Here is a 7184-nt window from a genome sequence, read left to right as displayed (position 1 = left end):
CCACAAGATGACCTGGATGATTACAAATTTTTGATATGATTAATAACAAAAATATTATATTAATACTAAAATATTAGTATTATAAAATGATGTTGACCGAACCACAAGTCATATCAGACACGCTCGATTAAAAAGGAATTGAACAACGTTTGCCGCTAATTTAAATCAAATGACCAAAAGGGCTATCAATAAAATAATTGAATTTGTCAACACATATTTTTTATTATAAATCAACTGAACAAAAAGGCTATCAATAAAAAAATGAATTTGTCAATGCATAATTTCTTTGAGAGGAACCCATATAATTATTCCTTCATCGAATGGGTTGTCGATCATAGATATTAAAAATAAAACAAAAGGGACACGGCCGATGATCCATTCGGCGACATAATTTGGCCACGCAAAAGAAACCAGAGGTTGCATTGCAAAAGGAAAGAGAGCAACCAGAGGAACACTAATGAGGAGCTTCGGGCGAAAAGAAAATTAAAAAAAAGAGCCCCCCGCCCCCCCCCCCCCCCCCACCACGCCCGCACCCCGTCTCCTATCCCCACGACGGCCTCGCCTCGCCGGCTCTTATCCCCACCACGGCCTCGCCCCGCCGCCTCCTCTCACCACCGCGGACTTGCCTCGCCGCCAACCCCGCGGATCTTCCCTAGAAAGACTCTGCCGCCGCCATCATACAGCCGCAGAGCAGGTCGAGAGGGGAGCTGCTGGACACGATGCAGGCAGGAGCAGGCATTTTGAATTGGACCGAGATCCAGTGCGTCGACCTCACACAGTCTCTCCGGAAAGGAGTTCGCAGCTCGCGTAGGTGTTCGGTTGCTGAAGGTATGCTGTTCGATTAGATGTTGTTAACGCACATACAATTATCAGTGGGGATTTAGTCAGGTGACATTTTTTAGGCAACCATGTTGTGATAAAGCTTCTTAATTTGTGGATTTGAATATTGGGTGGCTTAATTTTTCACTATCAGCTAGCTCTAATTGATGTTGAGTCTTTGCTTTTTGAGACGTTGTAGTGTCGCAACCAAGTTGGTATCTGCACTGTTTCTATCAGAAATACATGTGAGTCCATTCTTTGACATCTGAACTTTGCTGATGCTTATGCCATTGTATGCACAACAAGCACCTTCGCCACATTGTCATCCATTTGTGAGATGTTTCTGTTTCTCTATGTTGGCATGGATGCATTGGATATACAGATTTGGAAGATTGTTAGCAGAACACATATACAGGTATGCTATATATCTGCTTCTTTCCATATGTGTAGTAACATATTCGTTGTTCAAATGTATAATATGCAGCCTAATGAAATGTATCGCCTTGAGCACCATTATATAGGCCAGATCTAATGAGAGGTGCTGTGTGAATTGCATTGTCATACAATAAGGTAAAGAATTGCATTGGCATACCAAATCTGTTGATCAAATGTGCTTTAGGAATGCTATGCAGGGTAAAAATAAAAATAATAGCATACCAAATGTACCCTGTTAAGCATAAATGCTCTGAGTTATATTAGGAGGCATACCCATCATTCTGAAGACTGCTCTTAATATATTCTTCTCTTTTCCATGTTGTAACATCTAGATCAGTCCACTTATCGGATTTTAATTCCATGTGCTTGGATGCATATTTGAATAAATCCTCCAGTCCTTCTAGCTGGTGTACCAAAAAATGGAAAAAGTATAAGCATCACAAGTGAGAAATAAGAAAAAAAAAAGCTTATTAGAAAAGATGGGGCAGTAGGATGAAGTGCAGACCGTATCAGTGAGGTCCTTGCGGCTCATGTATGGGCCTAGCGAGTCGAGCACCTGGACACATTTTTTTCTGGCATTTATAACACATAGGTACCAGTGAACGTCCTCCATGTTTATTGGAAAGTATACCTGAAGAAAATGATTATTTTAGTTGTACTTGTACGTGGATGAATCGGTCATTGTAGCTGTAATTCATCCAATTATGTAGGACACAAAGACTAACCATATCATTTTCCAAATACGTTTTGGCTCTGTTTAGTACCCATGCTGGTGCAGCATCCATGTCATCTGAGGGCAGATAGCTACCGATCTTTATCATCTTTGAGATGCATGCATTCTCTAAGAACACACTTCCACCTGACCTTACTTGTAGATGCTCCGTAGCAGTCATGCAATTTATGTCCGTATTTATGACCTACAATTAAAAGCATACATAGTATATTAGATGACACATACTGATAATCAAATAGCATCTTCTAGTCGTAATGCGATAATAATAATAATATACTCACTTCGTCGCCAACCCATTCTCCGGGAGTTAGAAGAGATAGTAAATGTCTTTTTTTCAAAAATGCGTCGCCGATGCTCACTAAATTTCTTTCTTTGCTTGGTTCAGACCGGATATTTTCTATAACAGACCAATCATCGCCACTGCAGGCATAATCTGTCACGATGGCAATGATAACATGTAATGATAATAACACAAAAACAATAATGTAGCAGTACAAGGACATTGAATGTTTTGTTCCGTGCCTTGTGGAGAAACAACATAGTCTTGTGCCTTCTTAGGCTTGTTATGCCGTCGTTTATGTTTATTTATATGCACGGGCATTGTTAGCTCGTCCTCTATAGTCTGAAGCCCTTCCGTGTCCCGTGTTTGTGCCAATTCCTCATCCTGAGCTGCCACCATTTGTTGACTTGTTTCGTTGTGGGTTAGTTTCTGAGAACAATATTGAATGAATTACCCGTGTGTAGGATATAATATAATTAGAATAATTTGGGAAGATATAGTTGGAAAAGGAAAGTCACATGTGTATGCTCAGAATCTTCATCCTCTCTGTTTGCTATGTTTTCTTCAAGAATAGGTGTATATTCTGGGCTATCCATGCAATTATTTTCCTCCACTTCATTATTGTTGAGTATCTCACTTGTTTCGTCATCGCTAGGTAGCTGAAACCCATGGTAGTATAATATTATAAGAGCGTGAATATATTTTTGTAATGATATTGTACTAAGATAATTACAAACTGATCTTTGGCGTTAGACATGTGGAAAGAAAACTTGCCTCTGTTGATTCGGGGATTGTAATCCATCCTGTGTTATCACAGCATCAAAAAGCATGTTTAGTGGACCCTCCCTAATGGACTCTTGTGTAGCCTTTGTGGAGTCGGGATCTGTATCCTCTTGTACGGTTATCACCTCTTCAACCTGCATATTCTTTGTATCCTCCATAGTAGATTCTTCTTGTATCACCTCTGCCGCCTCGGTGTTTGTATCCTCGTCTTTCTTTACATCTTCAATCTGCATATTATCTATATCCTCATCCTTTGCTACCTTATTGATGTTTTCCTGAAAACCCAAGCATGACATTTCTAGATAGAAAACCTTGTATAGGAAGAAGAGAGATATAATATGTCATTACCGTGTCGATGGCATCGGCAGTAGTACCGGATCTGGTTGGAGATTGACCCGCATGGGGCACCGATGACGATGGCGCCGACATGGACGATGACGGTGCTTCACCAAGGGCTAATGTGTGCGGCGCGGTGGAGAGACTTGTTGTGGCGGTTTGTTGGGATGCGGCTGAGAGATCGTGAGGGGGGTGGAGGAGGGGTCTAAAGTAATGGTATCAGGAAATATAAGGCAGAATCGTGAGAGAAAGGAAATAAGGCAGAATCGTGGGAGAAAGGAAACTACTATCGCGATAATTGGGGACTCCTGATTGCTATCATCCCCGGATTTATCTGACGCCCAGAATCTTATCTTGTGCTTTTTTTATACCCCAGTTTGCCAAAATTACTGGAGTTATTTCCGTAGTGCATTTTATCTGCATAAATATTGGGTGTGGCCCACCTTCCTTCTGTAACTACAGGCTGTGTAATAATTCAGAGAAGGCACACCCTTTAAATATTTGTCAAACTTAATTTTTTGTTTTTGAAATTAAGGCAACTGCGGGGACTACCAACAGGCGGCGTACCTGCTACGTGTTGGTGATGAGCAAGCTAGCCAAGGGGCAGCATAGTGAATCGATGAAGAAGCTGGAATCCTAATAGGAGGAATATTTTCAACTAGTTTGTCGCATGTTGGAGGAGGTATTCTCGCCCACTGTGGTTATCCAGCATTTTAGCCTGTTACATGCCTTATCTTCTTTTCTGAATTCTATATAGTATATTCTTTCGATTTTTTTCTGTAAAAACAAAGCATGTGAGCTCATCTGCTATAGATTCGGGAACAACATATGTGCAACATAGTAGTAATAACGCCTTTTAACTTCAATATATTCCATGAATGTCATAGATTCTTCCAGTTTTCATTACAAATATATCAGAGAGCATAGCACTTAGGCGTTCAAGAACATCTTTAATAGAACAGAATTCTGGCTGCTAAATTTAGATAGTACAGAATATACAACACAAAGTGTTCCTTATTATGGATGATCTGACACCATGACGTGGCATCATTCCACCATCTTCTTCTATTTGAAATAGGTTTACAAGTTGGCACATTTGGAGACCAATATAACCACATTAAAGCCTCAATTCTCCTGAACACGAAATATTTGTCAACCCTGAATCAGCAGAAATTATGAAGTGATTCGTGCATGGCAGGACTTACGGCTACTAAAATGATAAACTTCTAAGGAGCTTCTTTCATAAGTTGGTTTTCAACACAAACATAGTAGGGGAAAAGAAATATTGGAATAATGCACTTGCCTCATCTCTCCAAAACATCTTTGTAGACAATGTTCTTGGTGCTTTTCCCGGATTTATCGACATCCTTGTTTGGCTTGGCCAAAATCCATGTTGTCTCTCTCGACACTCCTCTTGACAATGCAACATATAGCTGACCATGTGAGAATACTGGCTCGGGAAGGTAAATGCCAACATTTGGGATGGTCTGACCCTGTGCCTTGTTAATTGTCATCGCAAAACTCAGACGGATGGGGAACTGTTTTCTCTTAAGTTTGAAAGGAAGTGAGATGTCCTCCGAGGGCGACATAGGGATCCTAGGTATAAACACGCTCTTTCCAGCATGCTGACCACCAACAATCTCTGCATCGATTGCATTATCCTGAAAGGCTCTGATCATAAGCCGTGTTCCATTGCATAGACCATTATGAGGGTCGAGGTTCCGTAGCAGAATGACCGGGCAGTTGACCTTTAATTTCAAAACATGTGGGGGCAAGCCATTTGGTGTGATCGAGTTCAAAAAATCAATTGTGTAATTATTCTGTAGGTCATCCTCGATTGAGTCAAAACTATGGTATAACTTTTCTTCACCTGGAAACCTGGAGATCATCTTGTCATTCAGGTCATCGACATGATCGTTCTTGGTCGATAGAATAGCACGTGCACTCATGTACTCTCTAGATGTAGCATTGGCATGCAACGATGGGAAGACATCTTCGATGAGCATGTTAATAGCTTTTTCATCCTCGGTATAGCCAATGACAATGTCGTCAGGGAGACGGACATAGTCGTCGCGTTCCATTGCCTATCCTTAGGAGGTATTCCGAGAACCAAGGATCAGCCTGTGCCCGCATATTGCGTGTGAGACGTATCTTGCGGGTCTTCTCCCAAAGATAGGATCTCAGAAGTGTAGCATCCGTGATCTGCGCTCTTGTCACACGTGTCACAGCGGGTAGGACCTGCCTGAAATCACCACCAAAGACGACAACCTTTCCTCCAAACGGCAAAGAACATTCCATTATATCCTGTAGTGATCTATCAAGCGTCTCAACTGCTTGACGTTTTGTCATAGCGACTTCGTCCCAAATTATCAAGGACGCCTATCTAAGCAACTCCGCTGTACCACTTTGTTTTGTGAAACTGCACATACTATTGTCAGTGAGCTTGATTGGTATTTTGAACCGAGAGTGTGCTGTCCGTCCTCCAGGCATTATCGATGCTGCAATACGAGATGTAGCAGTTGCAATCGCCATTTGGCCCATGGAACGCACCTTAGCAAGCAATGCCTTGTACAGGTACGTCTTCCCAGTGCCTCCTGGACCATCAACAAAGAATATCTGGCTTTTTTTGTTCATCACATGATCCATTATGTCATTGAAACCAGCCAACTGCTCATTGTTCAAACTGCTAAATAGATCTAGATGTTCTATGTCCGCGGTGATTTGCCTCTCTTCTGTTACCTCTCTGTACTCACCGTCATAAGAACCATCGGTCTCTATCAGATCCGGAAGTCCATAGTTTTTAATATCCTTTCCCATGGATTGCAACATATCCCTAATATCTCTAAGGACCATCTGCTCCAGTATTGACTCATTTGATTCATTAAGACGGTAATCCTCACACATTGATGGTAGATGTTTCTCCCACAATTGTCTGATTTCTGTTGCCTCGCAAAAAACCAATATAGTCGCAAACAACCGTCTTAGGGCACAAGGCATCTGAAATGTGGCCGCCTCTGTCATGCAATCATCAAGAGTCTTGTCGTGCTCAATGAGGCCTAAGTGTTCACATGCCTCTCTGAAGGAAGTGCACATGTTGCCATTTACTGTTTTTAAATCATCAAATGAAGTGGCACCTCGGACATGACTTAGAAACACACGCAAGTAGTACCTCTCTCCTTCAGCAGGGTGTGCGTAGACAAGTCTTCCAATCTGCGATCTGTTATTTCTTCTCTTCTGCCACTTCTTTTTTCCAGCTATCCATCTATAATGCTCTGGAAACTCTCTGTACAACAATTTCCGTGCTTGCGGAATCTTCCGGTTCATCTCAAAGTACTCGGTAAGCATGGACCTAGATGAAGATGGTCGAGCGACAACATCTTCTAGATTTTCACCAGATTTAAATGCAATTGTATGCATATTTGGCAAATGAAGTTGGAGCTGCAGCACTGATGGGCTGACACCAAACATTTTAAAACCAAAAATCCTGTAAATAGCCTCTGGAGGAGATACATAGCGTGCATCCCTATATTGTCGGATTTCATTGATGATTCCACCATCATTGATTATGTCCTGCTCAAAAGCAAATGACGTCCGATCATGGCCTTTATAGATGTACTTGAACAAATACTTCACTGCCTTGTACCTTTGGAGACACCTGTAGAGCTCCTTTATAATCACCCAGTTACGTTGTGACGTTTGGTAGCACACAAAGTGTTCCTCCGGCAAACGGGAGTTGCATAATCTCATAGTTATAGGAACATGTATAAGTCATGAAGAAAGCAATAGCAACATACTAAA

At 41.6% G+C, this 7184-nt stretch overlaps 1 long non-coding RNA gene across 1 annotated transcript; it reads left to right on the top strand.

Annotated features, from left to right (window-relative positions):
- Nucleotides 1-748: 748 nt before the first annotated feature.
- LOC125528016 lies at nt 749-4250 on the top strand. Its single transcript, XR_007292299.1, has 2 exons — nt 749-1234; nt 3922-4250. It is a non-coding gene; the product is annotated as an uncharacterized LOC125528016 (long non-coding RNA).
- The last annotated feature ends 2934 nt before the right edge of the window (nt 4251-7184 follow it).

Source organism: Triticum urartu, unplaced genomic scaffold, assembly GCF_003073215.2.
Source record: "Triticum urartu cultivar G1812 unplaced genomic scaffold, Tu2.1 TuUngrouped_contig_4572, whole genome shotgun sequence".
NCBI classification, from domain to species: Eukaryota; Viridiplantae; Streptophyta; class Magnoliopsida; order Poales; family Poaceae; genus Triticum; species Triticum urartu.
Note: the sequence above shows the minus strand (reverse complement) of the source record. Positions and strands in the feature narration are given on the sequence as shown.